The following is a 19,495-nucleotide window of genomic DNA, read 5'->3' on the forward strand; positions in this document are numbered from 1 at the left end:
CCTGATATGTCTAGATACGACTGACAGGTGACACGTGCTTAAGCATCGTGTGTGATCAGCTGCATGCATCCATGTCCATTGTGCACTCCGACGGACTTGGGCAATTCCAGCAGTACAATGCGACACCCCACACGTCCGGAATCGCTGCAGAGTGTCTCCAGGAACACTATTCTGAATTTAAGCACTTCCGCTGGCCACCAAACTCCCCAGACATGAACATTACTGAGCATATCTGGGATTCCTTGCAACATGCTGTTCAGAAGACATGTCCATCCCCTCGTACTCTTACGGATTTATTGAGAGCCCTGGAGGATTCATGGTGTCAGTTCCCTCCAGCACTACTCCAGACATTATTCGAGTCCTTGCCACGTCGTGTTGCGACACATCTGCTGCTCGCGAGGGCCCTACACGAAATTAGTCTGGTGTTCCAATTTCTTTGGCTCTTCAGTGTATTTCTAGCATGTTGGTTATCACACAATTGTAGCAGCAAGATGAGGTAAGTTGTCCGTTTGGTAGAGAAGCATTGCAGAATGTTGTTAGCAGTTGTGAGTGAATATTCAAAAACTCGCAGTCAGAGAATTGATTTCTTTATGATTTTTAGGAAGAGTAATTAATTTCTGTGCCCTTTTGCTCTCAATCAGTATACTATTATTGTCAGACACGCAATGTCACATATTTTCATATGTCATTCAGCAGAACAAATAATAATAACTTAAAATAATATACGAGCACGTTTCAACAATCATAGAGAACTGCGTAATGCTCGGTGCCAACTCCAGTGCAGCTTGCGTTCAACTCGCTGTCTTTAGGCTGTGCGGTTCCCTAAATACTCACCGACTGGGTGGAAGCTATCACGCTAATTTAGAGCGTAGGAATGGCGCTGCAGAGTGGCGGGGTTGGCGCCCTGTGTGTGTCTGGCCGCAACTATCGCATGCTGTGGTTACACTACTTACGTCTGCCGGGCAGGCAACCCGCCCAACATGACTGTATCGGGGGAGCTGGCAATGCCCCTTAGATACAGCAAAGGACATGCGTGCGATGGTGGTTCTGAAGGTCCCTAACTCCAGGGGTGACTTTTCAGTAACGTATGCTTCGAAATTGATGCCGCAAATCATTCGAAATTTTAGTTTAAGTTACATAACAAGTATTTTTACAATTATTTAAGTGTTGTCTAAATTTGTTGATGTCGTTACATTAAACAATGCCTACGGTATGAAACTTCCTGGCAGATTAAAACTGTGTGCCCGATCGAAATTCGAACTCGGGACCTTTGCCTTTCGCGGGCAAGTGCTCTACCATCCGAGATACCGAAGCACGTCTCACTCCCGGTCTTCACAGCTTTACTTCTGCCAGTATCCTTTCTTTCAGGAGTGCTAGTTCTGAAAGGTTCGCAGGAGAGCTTCTGTAAAGTTTCGAAGGTAGGAGACGAGATACTGGCAGAAGTAAAGCTGTGAGGACCGGGCGTGAGTCGCGCTTCGGTAGCTCAGATGGTAGAGCACTTGCCCGCGAAAGGCAAAGGTCCCGGGTTCGAGTCTCGCTCGGGCACACAGTTTTAATCTGCCAGGAAGTTTCATATCAGCGCACACTCCGCTGCAGAGTGAAAATCTCATTCTGGAAACATCCCCCAGGCTGTGGCTAAGACGAGATTTCATCACACTGAGAATCGCTGAAACTGACATGTTCCTGGGAACACAATTTGTGGTACACTGAAGAAAACAGGTACGTAGTTCACGAGAAACGATCTAGGAGATCCCAACGCATTTCAGTAACACGTTTCAAAAGCAAACAAAGAATGCGATAATGCACCCGATATCGAAACATTATGTGATTGGTGGTTCAAGGAGGGAGTTACGAAGAATTCCGCCAGAACTGACGTTTGAGAGCGAGCTCGAAAATTTTCGGGGGTTAAGGATTAGCTGTCTCTTTCTTCCAACTCAGGGATCTCAAAATTAATGGCAGTTATTATTACATGCCAGTCGTCTTTTACCTACGTTACAAATTCTGGTTCCCGGAGCAGACTTTTCTGATTGAGCCATCTGAGAGAAGCCATTGGACCAGTACTACGTCTTAGTCTTCCATCAGTTGGCACCAGCACTTCCCATACCTGCTTTTCTGTGATACTATAGAACAATGCCATCTGAACATTAAAGTAATTGGATACATAATGTTAGCACAGGTGCGTAAGGAGGGAAAATGGTATTGCTAAGTAATCTACAAAATACATCTGAAATGGTTACGAAAACTTTGACAAACTTGGTTCATTATGGTCGTACAGGCATTTGTACCCCAATTACCTGGAATTCAAGTCCACTACGTTGAGGTACCTTGCCGTATTCCTCCTATTGTCGAGGTAGGACATAGGAACACCTACTGCCAGTATACCTGACGGGCTGTCGTGCTGAAATGGGCAAGGACCGTTTAAGCATTCATCCCCATCCAAAAGCTTCTACCGTTGTCGGTACTTGGCACCTTACGAAAAATTTTTCAACTTGCGTAGTTACCGATTCGTTCGTTCAGTTGAATAACTAACGCTACGACAAACGAGCAGGCATCTTCTTACGTTACTTAATCTGTATGAGGTTAGGAAAGTTAAAATTGAAGAAATAGCAGAAAATTGCAAATTGAAGAGATGGCATCTGGATAAATTAAAATAAGCATTGGTTGTAGTGAGTTTCCATGGAAGCATATTAGGCAATAACTGACTACACAACTAAAAGGCTTGCAGTAGAAGACGCATGCGTAGCTTCGAGAGATGATATAATGAAGATATAAGAGTACCAATAGGCAAAACGACAAGGCCTAATAAAAATCATTGGATAGCACACGACTTACTGAATCCAACTGACGAAAGCAGAAAATATACAAATGCAGCTGCTAGCGAATACAACTGTCTAAAAAAATGTGATTGACGGTAAGTGCGAAAGGTCAAACCAGGAACAGATAGGAAAGGTTGTAGAAGCGTGCATGCACCTACAAGAACATTAATGGAAGCTGTGGAAGAAAAAGAATAGAAGCAGCTGTGTGACAATTAATAGCTCAGGTAGCAAGCCACAAGGGAGGGCTGAAAGGTTGAAGGACCATGTGAAAGAAATATAAAAAGAAAACGAACTGAAAGACAATATAATGGAAAAGGAAGACGAAATGTATGAAAGCGAAATGTGTGATATGATATTGCGAGAAAAGCTTGACAGAACACTAAAAGAGATAATTCGATATAAGCCACCTGGTTTAGACAACATATCATGACGAAACAAGTCCACATGGCATGGAACATACGTCACAGAAAAATACGCTCAGGGTTCAAGGAGTGTGTTATATTCCCTATTCCGAACAAAGTATGAGCTGAAAAAGTGAATGGTACCAAACGTTCAGTTTAATAACTCATGTTGCAAAATGCTGACACGAATTATTTACAGAAGAACGCGCTGACTGACGGAAGCTGACCTCGGGCAATATCAACTTTATAGAAACACTAGCGAGCCAGGCCGCGTTCGCACGGATAGCATTAAGCATCTGCGGCCAGACGGCTTGACTGGCGTAGCGCATTTGGTTGCGGGCAACGAGTAAAATACAGAGGACAACGTTAAGAGATCGCATATCATCGCTTTCACATAACTTACGCAATGTAAGCAGCGAACACCAGGAAAGCTACGTACAGACATGAATGTTATGTGTTCCACGTAGAACTGGTATTTGGAGTGACATCTCGTGGCAATGACGGGAGCACATCGTGATGCAAGTGGAATGTTTATAATCATTGTAAGTGATGTATGAGAATTATAGATGTTTGTGTGTGAAAAGAGTCAATGTGTATCAGAGACTGGGTTAGACTGGCTGAGATTGCACGAATAAAAGAAAATAGAAAAGAAAAAAAATAAGTATGATGTGCATGTTAAGGAAATGTCACAGCACACTTTTTTTTGTAGGTTAGTACAAATTGTGTTGCGTTGTTGACACTCATTGCCGAAGTTGTTTGTGATGTAATCTTTACGGCAGACTTCTTCCCCAAGTCACGCAAAGAGTCGTGTTCACATGTATGTCTGATTTCAGGAAAGATGAAAGTTGAAAGTTGTTTCATCTGCAGCCCTGCTAAGAAAACGTACTGTATGTGAACGAAGCAAAGCTGCTGAAGTTGCTGAAGCACTTTTTCGTAAAATGTTTTTCTTGATGTATAGAAAAAATTAAAAACCACATCTTTTGTATTCGCACGTTTTTTAGCTACGCAACTGTTCTCAAACGATTGCAAGTAAACTATTTGTTAAGATGTTTGATTATTTCAATTTGTAAGTCTCACATCAGATGATGAGACGGTTATCTTTTTGTTGTTGGTCATATTTATTAGAATATTTCAAATGGCTCTAAGCACTATGGGACATAACTTCTGAGGTCATCAGTCCCCTAGAACTTACAACTACTTAAACCTAACTAACTTAATGACATCACACACATCCATACCCGATCGAGTGTGCGACCGTAGCAACAGCGCGATTCCGTACTGAAGCGCTGAGAACCGTTCGGCCACAGCGGCCGGGATATTTCAAATTTCAATAACTCACTGCCCGTTGTTCCAAGAATTTGCAGTGAATTAAGAGTTCGAATTGCTATTGCAGTAGGGAAGCAGAAATCGGCAGAGTTAAATTGTCGTCATATTTGTAAATGAGCCCCTCATCCATCTGCAGATGTATTTCGAAATCTTCTGTCTTCATCCGCAAGAAATTTCTGAATCTCACTCAAGAAGGATGTGCCCATATCTTAATCATCTTTTAACAACCTAAATTTCTTTCTCACTAAAGGAAATTCATATAACAGCCCTCTGTACAACTTTAAATTGTCCAAACAAATAATATCTTTCACACCACCACGCACAGAATCATGTTCGCATGTATGTTGGTCTCAAGAAAAGCAGGAAGCTGAACGTTAAGTCATGTGCTGCGCTGGTGTTAAACGTTCTTCGCATAAACGAAGCAGAGCTGCAGACCATGCTGCGTTTTGCTTTATCCATAAAGAATTAAAACCCACAAACTTCTCGATTCGGAGGGTGTTTCTTTTTTTTTCGTCATGCAGTTCCGAAACGATAGCAGTCTATTGGATATCACTTAGGCGACTTGCATGTCCCTAACGAGTTATGCATCCGGAATAGGAAAGCTATAGTGTAACGTGGAATCCGAGTCCTGTTTCGCTTCTGCCGAATCTCCAGATCATGGAGAGGGATTTGATCCATACAACCTTTCGTTTTCTAGCATGATGCTTTAGCACTAGACCACCTGACCACACGTATTTTGAAAGTTACTTAAATAAACAAAAATATGAACTGAAGCCATTGCTGGGTTAATAAATGAACTTTCGTAAGGAAATTTGTACTGTCGTAGTGTGAAAGACAAGCTGCACTGTAAAAGAAATTTTTTTTTTGGTCATCAGTCTACTGACTGGTTTGATGCGGCCCGCCACGAATTCCTTTCCTGTGCTAACCTCTTCATCTCAGAGTAGCACTTGCAACCTACGTCCTCAATTATTTGCTTGACGTATTCCAATCTCTGTCTTCCTCTACAGTTTTTGCCCTCTACAGCTCCCTCTAGTACCATGGAAGTCATTCCCTCATGTCTTAGCAGATGTCCTATCATCCTGTCCCTTCTCCTTATCAGTGTTTTCCACATATTCCTTTCCTATCCGATTCTGCGTAGAACCTCCTCATTCCTTACCTTATCAGTCCACCTAATTTTCAACATTTGTCTATAGCACCACATCTCAAATGCTTCGATTCTCTTCTGTTCCGGTTTCCCCACAGTCCATGTTTCACTACCATACAATGCTGTACTCCAGACGTACATCCTCAGAAATTTCTTCCTCAAATTAAGGCCGGTATTTGATATTAGTAGACTTCTCTTGGCCAGAAATTCCTTTTTTGCCATAGCGAGTCTGCTTTTGATGTCCTCCTTGCTCCGTCCGTCATTGGTTATTTTACTGCATAGGTGCCAGAATTCCTTAACTTCATTGACTTCGTGACCATCAGTCCTGATGTTAAGTTTCCCGCTGTTCTCATTTCTACTACTTCTCATTACCTTCGTCTTTCTCCGATTTACTCTCAAACCATACTGTGTACTCATTAGAGTGTTCATTCTGTTCACCAGATCATTTAATTCTTCTTCACTTTCACTCAGGATAGCAATGTCATCAGCGAATCGTATCATTGATATCCTCTCACCTTGTATTTTAATTCCACTCCTGAACCTTTCTTTTATTTCCATCATTGCTTCCTCGATGTACAGATTGAAGAGTAGGGCCGAAAGGCTACAGCCTTGTCTTACACCCTTCTTAATACGAGCTCTTCGTTCTTGATTGTCCACTCTTATTATTCCCTCTTGGTTGTTGTACATATTGTATATGACCCGCCTCTCCCTATAGCTTACTTTTATCAGAATCTCGAACAGCTTGCACCATTTTATATTGTAGAACGCTTTTTCCAGGTCGACAAATCCTATGAAAGTGTATTGATTTTTCTTTAGCCTTGCTTCCACTATTAGCCGCAACGTCAGAATTGCCTCTCTCGTCCCTTTACTTTCCCTAAAGCCAAACTGATCGTCACCTAGCGCATTCTCAATTTTCTTTTCCAATCTTCTGTATATTATTCTTGTAAGCAGCTTCGATGCATGAGCTGTTAAGCTGATTGTGCGATAATTCTCGCACTTGTCAGCTCTTGCCGTCTTCGGACTTACGTGGACGACGCTTTTCCTAAAGTCAGATGATATATCGCCAGACTCATATATTCTACACACCAACGTGAATAGTCGTTTTGTTGCCACTTCCCCCAATGATTTTAGAAATTCTGATGGAATGTTATCTATCCCTTCTGCCTTATTTGACCGTAAGTACTCCAAAGCTCTTTTAAATTCCTATTCTAATACTGGATCCCCTATCTCTTCTAAATCGACTCCTGCTTCTTCTTCTATCACATCAGACAAATCTTCACCCTCATAGAGGCTTTCAATATATTCTTTCCATCTATCTGACGTCTCCTCTGCATTTAACAGTGGATTTCCCGTTGCACTCTTAATGTTACCCCCGTTGATTTTAATGTCACCAAAGGTTGTTTTGACTTTCCTGTATGCTGAGTCTGTCCTTCCGACAATCATATCTTTTTCGATGTCTTCACATTTTTCCTGCAGCCATTTCGTCTTAGCTTCCCTGCACTTCCTATTTATTTCATTCCTCAGCGACTTGTATTTCTGTATTCCTGATTTTCCCGGAACATGTTTGTACTTCATCCTTTCAACAATCAACTGAAGTATTTCTTCTGTTACCCATGGTTTCTTCGCAGCTACCTTCTTTGTACCTATGTTTTCCTTCTTCAACTGTACTGCCTACTGCGCTATTCCTTATTGCTGTATCTATAGCGTTAGAGAACTTCAAACGTATCTCGTCATTCCTTAGTACTTCCGTATCCCACTTCTTTGCGTATTGATTCTTCCTGACTAATGTCTTGAACTTCAGCCTACTCTTCATCACTATTATATTGTGATCTGAGTCTATATCTGCTCCTGGGTACGCCTTACAATCCAGTATCTGATTTCGGAATCTCTGTCTGACCATGATGTAATCTAATTGAAATCTTCCCGTATCTCCCGGCCTTTTCCAAGTATACCTCCTGCTCTTGTGATTCTTGAACAGGGTATTCGCTATTACTAGCTGAAACTTGTTACAGAACACAATTAATCCTTCTCCTCTTTCATTCCTTGTCCCAAGCCCATATTCTCCTGTATCCTTTTCTTCTACTCTTTCCCCTACAACTGCATTCCAGTCGCCCATGACTATTAGATTTTCGCCCCCCTTTACATACTGCATTACCCTTTCAATATCCTCATACACTTTCTCTATCTGTTCATATTCAGCTTGCGACGTCGGCATGTATACCTGAACTATCGTTGTCGGTGTTGGTCTGCTGTCGATTCTGGTAAGAACAACCCGTTCACTGAACTGTTCACAGTAACACACCCTCTGCCCTACGTTCCTATTCATAACGAATCCTACACCTGTTATACCATTTTCTGCTACTGTTGATATTACCCGATACTCATCTGACCAGAAATCCTTGTCTTCCTTCCACTTCACTTCACTGACCCCTACTATATCTAGATTGAGCCTTTGCATTTCCCTTTTCAGATTTTCTAGTTTCCCTACCACGTTCAAGCTTCTGACATTCCACGCCCCCACTAGTAGAACGTTATCCTTTCGCTGATTATTCAATCTTTTTCTCATGGTAACGTCCCCCTTGGCAGTCCCCTCCCGGAGATCCGAATGGGGGACTATTCCGTAATCTTTTGCCAATGGAGAGATCATCATGACACTTCTTCAATTACAGGCCACATGTCCTGTGGATACACGTTACGTGTCTTTAATGCAGTGGTTTCCATTGCTTTCTGCATCCTCATGTCGTTGATCATTGCTGATTCTTCCGCCTTTAGGGGCAATTTCCCACCCCCCTGAACCTCTATCCGCTCCTCCGCCCTCTTTGACAAGGCCGTTGGCAGAATGAGGCTGACTTCTTATGCCGGAAGTCTTCGTCCACCAATGCTGATTATTTATCAAAATTTAGGCAGTGGCGAGTATCGAACCCGGGACCGAAGACGTTTCGATAATGAATCAAAGACGCTACCCCTAGACCACGGGTAGTAACCCAAAAATAATTAATTGTCATAATTAAAGGGGAAGTCTTTAATACTGCAAAAGTTAGCAATCTGACTGCAAGAATTTTGAACAGTATAAACTACCTGAATAATTAACGTGGACATGAAACCTAGAGTAATTGGCTTTGCAAAAATGGCTCATATGGCTCTAAGCACTGTGGGTCTTAACATCTGACGTCATCAGTCCCCTAGACTTAGAACTACTTAAACCTAACTAACCTAAAGACATCACACACATCCAAGCCCGAGGCAGGATTCGAACTTGCGACTGTAGCAGCAGCGTGGTTCCGGACTGAAGAGCCTAGAACCGCTCGGCCACAGCGGCCTGCTATTGGCTTTGCAAAATTTGATCACAAAAACTGCCTCTGAATAACATAAGTTGGCCATGATTGAGTAAATAAAAAAAATCATAATATTTTCTCCTCAGCTCTGTTCTGCGCAAATCTCTATAACGCGTTGCAGTACTGCTCCGTCTTGCGCGTCTATGCTAGAGCTGCAGATTACTGTATCTGCAGAGACACACTCGAGAAGTGCAATGAGTTCTCTGTTAATTGCAAATCGAACAGTTCATTGAACATACTTGATTGGATGATCCGTTAAAAGGAATTGTAAGAGAAGAGTTGGTAAGAAAATGAAATATGCGTATAAATAACAACACTATGTTTTTTCTATATTGAGAAAAAGTGGTCAAGGCGGATTTTAAATTTAATGAACTTCTCAACATCCAACCAATACACTTTCCGATTTCTCAAATCTAACAACCTGCAGTACTATAACCAAGATAATTCGATGGCGCAGCAATAGTGAAAAAAAAGTAACATCGTTATTGTCTTTAACTGACATTCCATTAGATTACTTCCTTCACAAATCAGTTTCATAATCATGTCGATTGAACAAAATGATTAATTGAGACATTAAATTTGAATCATAATATAGCCATAGCTCCCGCACTTGCCTAACTCTAACACAGCTGAACTTCGACTCTGTCTCTACTAAAGACAACATTGTCTGCTCCACTGCGCCCTCGCGCAGCTCAAAGATACTCACTCACCTTCTGCGATACAGCTTACAACATCGCTGCTTGCACACAATCTATTCAGATAACAAAAATTCCTATACCAAAATTATATATGACACCGGTCAATATCATGTTGCGATTTCGGTTCTCTTAAGGCGATGCTTCTCTGTCGAGTTACGCCGGCTGTTTGCTGTTTGGAAATGCCGACGTTTTCGCAACTTTAATTCATCGTAATTCAGATAATTTGTAAGAAGTATTTATAAATTATTTACAAAACTTTCCTCGTGAACCAGTGTATCTGTTAGTCAAAACTGGGTTAAAATCTCTGTACCAGTTCCTGTGATTAGTCTGCATATGCAGGGGGACGCGCGGAGAAGGCTTCAGTTTATATATACAGAGATGTGAGGTAATACTGACTCTACAGCTTACCTTAGAACAGAGGTTGAAGAAAGGATAACCTATATTTATAGCATTTGTAGATGTAGGGAAAGCTTTTAATCGTGTTAACTGGAACACACGCTCTGAAATTCTGAAGGTAGTACTCATAAAATACTGGGAAAGAAGAATTTTCCACTAAATTTGCAGAAACCAGACTGAGAGTCGAAGGACATGAAACGTTACCATGATTGAGAAAGGAGTGAGACAGAGTTGTATGATATCCCAGATGTTCAGTCTGCACATTGAGCAAGCTATAAAGGAAATCGAGGGTGAATTTGGAAAGCAAATTAAAATTCAGGGAGAAGAAATAAAAACTTTTAAGTTTTCCAAAGACACTGTAATTCTGCCAGTGACAGCAAATAAGTTGGAAGATGAGTTGAACAGAATGGACAGTATCTTGAGAACAGGTTATAAAATGAAAATCAACGAAACAGAGGTAATGGAATGCAGTCAAATCAAGTCCAGAGCTGTAGAGGGAATAATTAGATCAGGAAACGAGACAGTAAGATTAGTAGATCAGTTTTGTTGTTTGTACAGCAAAAATAGTGACGATGGCTTAAATAAAGAGGACATAAAATGCAGACTGGCAATAGCAATAAAAACATTTTGTGAAAAAGAGAAATTTGCTATCATCGTACGTAATTTTCAAATGTTAGAAAGTCTTGTCTGAAAGTGTTTATCTGGATCATAGCCTTGAACGGAAGCGAAACCTGAACGATAAACCGTTCGGACGATAAGAGGATAGAAGCTTCTGAAATCTAGTGCTACAAATTAGTGCTGAAGATTACACATACAAGTCATAATGAAGAGGTATTGATTCGAATTGGTGCAGTACTTACAAGTCTTCCCAGTCAGTACAAACTTTTATTTTATTAATGTATTATATACCTAATATGTTCTAGAACAATTTAATTCTGAAGACAACGCTCATAGTAGCGCCGAAACCTGGTCAATTTTGACTTAATATTTGTCACCGAGGGCTTATTTGTTCTAATATAATATATTAATTTCCTCTAGTAGATATGCATCATCAAATGGTTCAAATGGCTCTAAGCACTATGGGACTTAACATCTGAGGTCGTCAGCCCCCTAGACTTAGAACTACTTAAACCTAACTAACCAAAGGACATCACACACATCCATGCCCGAGGCAGGATTCGAGCCTGCGGCGGTAGCAGCAGCTCTGTTCCGGACTGAAGCGCCTAGAACAGCGCAGTCACAGCGGCTGGCTATGTATCATCCACGAGTGGTATTTTTGCACAGTACCTCGAGGATTTTGCAAGCTCTTTCGGCTGTAGACGAGCTTTACCGCTTCCACATTATACATCCTCCGTGGGCGATGTTTTTATGTCTGGGTAGTAGGGAGTTTTCAATCAGCAGAAGTTGATCGACAAGAGGAGGCGAGAAGACGGCGCGCTGCCTTTGATCAACATATTGGGCGCCAGCACCCCGCGTCAGCACCGAAAGCTTTCTGCCCGGTGTTTCAGAGGGTAGGGTAAGTTGCGGCGGTCCATTCGTCGATGAGATTGTTGAGCCTAGCGATCCACGTGTTGTTTGTGAAGATGAGTAAGCCATGGCTACATCAGCACTCACTTCAGTGATCAGGATCATCTTTGTCGACACAGGTTAACGCACTACACGCGAAATAATACTTGTAATGGCCTTAGGCTTATTCCATTTACATCCCTCACTTACGTTATTTCGTGTCTTAATTTTAATCTTAAATTAGAATTTCTAGCATGACTTAATGTAATCACAATATCACAATAGCTAGAAAACATTTCTTCCTGAAGCTGTATTGCCGCGGCGATACCTTCTATTTTGGAACGTTAGCGTGTTTAATTATTTGATGGTATATGTGTTACGTATCGCCGAGTCGACACTGAATTGCGCTGCTTGGTACCAAGAAATAAATTTTGCAATAAGTCTGTGCATGTGCAATACCAATGTTCACGTAACATAAAGCTACGATTTTAAGTCCTGGATTCAGCAGGGGCTCATTCTAATCGGTAAACCTCATCAGTTTTCACGGGTGTGCAAATTATAGACATGTTTTTTCATAAACTGCAAATTTATAGTTAGTAAACTCAGCTCGTCATAAGGTAGGGAACCAAGGATAATCCCTAACAGCGTTGTGTTAGTCAGCACACATTGATAAAGGAAAAAATTTATGTAGATAACTGCATTTTTTTAAATTTAAATTTAATCCCGTAAAATCACTGTATAGGAAATCCACCTTCGTCATTCTCACTCTCAAAAACTGACTTGTGTCTGTTCTTTCTAGCTGCAAAACCCTAGTTGAGAATGACTTACAAGTTCGTGGTGTCCTCCATCGGTAACGCTGGAATTCAGTATGGCGTTGGAAAACCCTTAGCCTTGATGACAGCTTCCACTCTCGCAGGCATACGGTCAATCAGGTGCTGGAAGGTTTCTTGAGGAATGACAGCCCATTCTTCACGGAGTGCTGCACTGAGGGGAGGTATCGATGTCGGTCAGTGAGGCCTGGCACGAAGTTGGCGTTCCAAAACATCCCAAAGGTGTTATGTAGGATTCAGGCCAGGACTCTGTGCTGGTCAGTCCATTACAGGGATGTTATTGTCGTTAAGCAGTCCCCCACAGGCCGTACATTATGAAAAGGTGCTCGATCGTGTTGAAAGATGCAACCGGCATCACCGAATTGCTCTTCAACAATGGGAAGCAAGAAAGTGCTTAAAACTTCAACGTAGGCCTGTGCCGTGATAATGTCATGCAAAACAACAAGCGCTGCAAGCCCCCTCAATGAAAAACACGACCACACCGTAACACCACCGCCTGCGAATTTTACTGTTGGCACTACACACGCTGGCAGATGATGTTCACCAGGTATTCGCCATACCCACACCCTGCCATCGGATCGCCACATTGTGCACCGTTTATACACTGTTCAATCGTCCAATGTTTACACTCCTTACACCAAGCGAGGCGTCGTTTGGCATTTACCGGCGTGATGTGTGGCTTATGGGCAGTCGTCAGACCATGAAATCCAAGTTTTCTCACCTCCCGCCTAACTGCCATAGCACTTGCAGTGGATCCTGATGCAGTTTGGAATTGGTGTGTGATTGTCTGAATACATTACGATCCTCTTCAGCTGTTGGCCTCTGTCAGTCATCAGACGAGGTTGGCCTGTACGCTTTTCTGCTGTACGTGTCCCTTCACTTTTCCACTTCACTATCACGTCGGAAACAGTGGACCTAGGGATGTTTAGGAGTGTGGAAATCTCGCGTACAGACGTATGACACAAGTGATACCCAATCAACTGACCACGTTCCAAGTCCGTGAGTTCCGCGGAACGCCCCAGTCTTCTCTCTCACGATGTCCAATGAGCACTGAGGTCGCTGATACGGAATGTACCTAATATGAAAAACGTATGTTTTTGGGGGTGTCCGGATACTTTTAATCACATAGTATAGCAATTCTTGACTTTATATGCTTCATGAATATTAAGAATGCTTTGGCATATGACTCTCAAAGTGCTTCCAAAAGCAACTTGGCACAAAATAGCTTCATTGAGACGTTTTAAGGGGCTCCGGAAACGCTCAAAATCATGAAAAGTTCAATTTTTACGTTTTTGCGTTTTCTGAATCTACAGACTATTACCTTTTAATAGATATATAATTTATTCAATTCCGAAGACTACAACTATTTTTAAATTTTTTTAAAATGTGTTCTACATGGGCGTGACCCACTGTGGCGCTGTTAAACTGCTGTCAAATGGTGTTATTATTAACGTCCGTGTTCATCAGGTACATTTTAGTGATCTGAGATAAAGCATGTGTTGTGGCTAACCTGTGATGGTTAAATATATATCGCTGGTGTGATTGTCGATTGTTTCATGTTTATTTACTCTGTCGTTATCTCGAAAATATACGTAATTAATTCTGTTTCTTGAGTCTCTGGCTCTGAGCACTATGGGACTCAACTGCTGTGGTCATAAGTCCCCTAGAACTTAGAACTACTTAAACCTAACTAACCTAAGGACACCACACAACACCCAGCCATCACGAGGCAGAGAAAATCGCTGACCCCGCCGGGAATCGAACCCGGGAACCCGGGCGTGGGAAGCGAGAACGCTACCGCATCTTGAGTCTCTGTTTTGTTGAAGTACACTCCTGGAAATTGAAATAAGAACACCGTGAATTCATTGTCCCAGGAAGGGGAAACTTTATTGACACATTCCTGGGGTCAGATACATCACATGATCACACTGACAGAACCACAGGCACATAGACACAGGCAACAGAGCATGCACAATGTCGGCACTAGTACAGTGTATATCCACCTTTCGCAGCAATGCAGGCTGCTATTCTCCCATGGAGACGATCGTAGAGATGCTGGATGTAGTCCTGTGGAACGGCTTGCCATGCCATTTCCACCTGGCGCCTCAGTTGGACCAACGTTCGTGCTGGACGTGCAGACCGCGTGAGACGACGCTTCATCCAGTCCCAAACATGCTCAATGGGGGACAGATCCGGAGATCTTGCTGGCCAGGGTAGTTGACTTACACCTTCTAGAGCACGTTGGGTGGCACGGGATACATGCGGACGTGCATTGTCCTGTTGGAACAGCAAGTTCCCTTGCCGGTCTAGGAATGGTAGAACGATGGGTTCGATGACGGTTTGGATGTACCGTGCACTATTCAGTGTCCCCTCGACGATCACCAGTGGTGTACCGCCAGTGTAGGAGATCGCTCCCCACACCATGATGCCGGGTGTTGGCCCTGTGTGCCTCGGTCGTATGCAGTCCTGATTGTGGCGCTCACCTGCACGGCGCCAAACACGCATACGACCATCATTGGCACCAAGGCAGAAGCGACTCTCATCGCTGAAGACGACACGTCTCCATTCGTCCCTCCATTCACGCCTGTCGCGACACCACTGGAGGCGGGCTGCACGATGTTGGGGCGTGAGCGGAAGACGGCCTAACGGTGTGCGGGACCGTAGCCCAGCTTCATGGAGACGGTTGCGAATGGTCCTCGCTGATACCCCAGGAGCAACAGTGTCCCTAATTTGCTGGGAAGTGGCGGTGCGGTCCCCTACGGCACTGCGTAGGATCCTACGGTCTTGGCGTGCATCCGTGCGTCGCTGCAGTCCGGTTCCAGGTCGACGGGCACGTGCACCTTCCGCCGACCACTGGCGACAACATCGATGTACTGTGGAGACCTCACGCCCCACGTGTTGAGCAATTCGGCGGTACGTCCACCCGGCCTCCCGCATGCCCACTATACGCCCTCGCTCAAAGTCCGTCAACTGCACATACGGTTCACGTCCACGCTGTCGCGGCATGCTACCAGTGTTAAAGACTGCGATGGAGCTCCGTATGCCACGGCAAACTGGCTGACACTGACGGCGGCGGTGCACAAATGCTGCGCAGCTAGCGCCATTCGACGGCCAACACCGCGGCTCCTGGTGTGTCCGCTGTGCCGTGCGTGTGATCATTGCTTGTACAGCCCTCTCGCAGTGTCCGGAGCAAGTATGGTGGGTCTGACACACCGGTGTCAATGTGTTCTTTTTTCCATTTCCAGGAGTGTATAATAATGAGTAAAAGTAAAGTTGCTGTTGCGAATTTCAGTGATGGCAACATTGTAAGGTGCAAGGTATTTAGAAATATGGGAATGAAGATAGGTTCTAACATGGTACGAGCGATGCTTGCTTTAGACAAGGAACGCCTTCGGGCTGCATACAGGGCTGTAAAGAGTCTAGAAATACAAGCAAGAATAAACAGGAGGAGGAACAAGAGGAAGCTGGAGGAGGAGTTTGGAGAGGATGAAGATAATCCATCCTATGGACCTGGAATGCACTAAAAAGTTAATCCAATCTTTGTCGCTCGATTCCCAAAACTTTTATTTTCTCATACTAATTACATGTTTTCTAAGGATCTTCCAAACATATTTGTTTAAAACTTTCAGTAAATGTTACACAGTACCTTCTGCATAATTTAACACAGCCTTTTTCCAAAAAACTGTGTATTTTTGAATATATAAAAAAAATTGCAAAAAAATGTTGTGAATTTTCATTACAATTGAAAAAAAATCATCTTTAATAACTGAACTAAAATTTTGTAAAATCGCTGTGTTAAGTTGTAGCCCATATTCCAATAAATAATCTGTAAAAAGTTCAACTTCCTACCTCAAATACTTTGTGAGGAAAGATGTAATTTATAAGCGTTATTTTAACATTGCAAGTATAGGGCGTTCCGGAGCCCCTTAATTCGCTTAAACACTTTCTGCAGTTTTATTACTAAGGATATCATACATTTTTTGACGTGTAAGACTGGAAGTCAATTATCTGGTATATTTAACAACTTGTGGCTATCACAGATACAGATCGATACAAAGCTCATTCAGTATTGTATATACGCTGTTTCATACAACGTTTTTCCACAAGTTTACGTTAATAGAAATACTGAACACAGCTTCCGGTAGCTTATTCTGTCCCGCGGCCGCCACCGCGTTGAAGACCATGCCCGGTGACGACAGCATCTCGTATGCGGGTGAAGATGATCTTCGGCTGTCACTTAGTTGCTGTGCCGCTTATGAAACAGACACACACATGTTGTAGTTTTCAATCGATTTTGAATGTTACGTAAAGAATAGTTTCATACACCAGATGGCTGGCTCTGAGCACTATGGGACTTAACTTCTGAGGTCATCAGTCCCCTAGAACTTAGAACTACTTAAACCTAACTAATCTAAGGACATCACACACATCCATGCCCGATGCAGGATTCGAACCTGCGACCGTAGCGGTCGCTCGGATCCAGACTGAAGCGCCTAGAACCGGTCGGCCACCCCAGCCGGCTTCATATACCACATAATCGTTAAAATGACTAGGCATTTATTGGTACTTACCATATGTCATTTCTGCGATCAGATGCATAATATTACAGCTAATAATAGCTCTAACTAACATACAGTGCAACTCAGTATACTCTTGTGTTATAAAACTACCTGTAAAGTATAACTGGACCGAAACTGTTGAAAGCACGTCACACTAAAGTTCGATGCAGTTACTTCGAAAACGGAAAAGTTAAAACAGCGTTTCCCGTAGGTAAAAAATTTTAATTACCATAGTGTCGCGTGGAAAGCTACATTTGTTAGTCTCAGGGCTACCGTTATTCCGAGGAACCTAATACGGCCGTTTGCGAAGCACATTGACGTTGTAGTAAATGAAAAGCACTATATTGCTCACGTTCTACACGATTAATTTATTGATTAATCGGTTTTCGGATTACAAGAGCATCATCAGACTTTAACTGCTACTGTCGCCAAAGAAGTTACAAATATTTTAAACAACAAATATTTTAAACATCTCGATTGAGGCACAAACACATAGTTAATGACATCTCTGACAGAGCGGTGGTAATGCCATTTAAAAGATAAAAAGTCGAACGGTAAATGAATACGAAGGGAGCAAACAGGAAAAAACATTAATATTAAAATCGACAACCGTGTTTGTAAACCAGTTTACATTAATGAACAAAGCGAGAACAACAAAATAAAATTAGTACTTGACAACACTACTTCAAGAGGTAGCAAACACGAGAAACAACACAGAAATCAATGAAAAGACAGATTTAACAATTCTAACTGAAGAACATGCGGGGCACAGAGACAATTTAAAAATAATTTTAAAAAATCAAGTAATTAAAATGGAGGAATATGAGGGAATGGACAGTGTGGGGAATAGTGGGAGACTGAGAATATTCTGCGAAGTTTAGAAGAGGGCAAGTATTAAGCTATGTTTAGTCATTTAAGATAAGACAAAGACTGTATGCTAGATATTTGTTGATTTCCATGGCTTCCAACAGGTCGAGTTTTTGGCCTTTGTTTGCTAAGAGTAACACATGGGACTGTGGCTGGTAATTTTGGCCCTCATTCAGTGTCAGAACATACTTAGCAAGCTCCAGCTGCCTTCATTTTCAGCCACCCTAGTCACTACACCACTTCCTGACTGACCAATATTAAAATTATCCCAGTCAGGGTAAATAATTATGTGTACCCCACTCCTGGCTAGTAATCAACTCTTATCTTTGCTATTGAAAATACATTTGGTTGTGGTGTTCTTCATATAGTAGGAAATCCTATAGTTGCAGGACTGCAGTGCTTTTGGTACAACCTGTACTAGAACTCTTAGGTACAGTATTCTACATCACTTCGTGCGAACTGTGGAGGGGCATCAGACGGGGCATAAAGGATGTGTATAATTTTTAATTTTTGTTTCCTATGCAAGATGTGGTCAATCAGGACAGCCATTGGTCACGGCAGTAAATTTTATCACACATAATTCTATGTTGAACTCTCATTTGGACATGGCGACAGATATGAGACGGTGTACTAATGAGTGGAAAGCTGCTGGTTAGTGTTGTTAGATGAACCATGGATTGTCACCCGTGGAGAGTGAAATAAGACACCAGGGCAGCAGTAGATTTGTTTAATTAACTGCTTTATTCCAGCCTTCAGCTGTAGTACATCAGGAACAGCTTGGTGGAGGCATCCACTTGCGTCTCATGAGAAACAATAGTCGTCCAGACTTCCTGACAGCACAAAGAGCAAGGCCAGTGTGGCGTCACAAGAGTGCTGCGTCAGTGAGGTCTCCAGCTGCAATGACAGCGCGGCAGCGCAGCTGACGATGGCTGAGACCTCCCGCCAGCCAGTGGGCTGTTCGCTCCTCCAGCGGCGGTTCTCTTGTGACACAGGGTAGGTTTCCTTGTCCCGTGGTGAAAAGCGGACGCCACACTGCATTCCAGGACATCGCTCAGGGCGTCACATGCTCATGGCGTAGGCTGTGACACAGACGAGAATGGCTGCCTACTTATACACTCCAGACTATGTTCGTTTATGGCTTAAGGTACAAACTCTGAACATTTCTGTGGTGGAAAGTGAGGAAAAAGTTTTGTCTTTCCACTAGCATATCGCAGCGTCAGCTGTTGCTGTACCATGCCCAGATGTCCCTGCTGCGCAACACCTGTCGGCTAAGTTTTGCTTTGCAATGCAGAACACTCTTGCCTGCCTAGCTGACTGTTGCAACTTACTCCCACTCTTGACCGAACATAGTCGAAACGCTACATTGCCCTCCTTTTTTATCAAGACCTGGTCCCTTGGATCCATCAAATTGGATTATCCTCTACACTAGAGTTCCTAGCGACTGGTCCGTCTGGCCCAGTTTCTCCTCTTAATAATAATCCGAACAACTGGTTTCGTTAAACCTTTGCCGGCCGGTGTGGCCGAGCGATTCTAGGCGCTTCACCCCGGAAGCGCGCTGCTGCTACGGTCGCAGGTTCGAATCCTGCCTCGGGTGTGGATGTGTGGGATGTCCTTAGG

Source organism: Schistocerca cancellata, chromosome 3 (genome assembly GCF_023864275.1).
Source record: "Schistocerca cancellata isolate TAMUIC-IGC-003103 chromosome 3, iqSchCanc2.1, whole genome shotgun sequence".
NCBI lineage: Eukaryota > Metazoa > Arthropoda > Insecta > Orthoptera > Acrididae > Schistocerca > Schistocerca cancellata.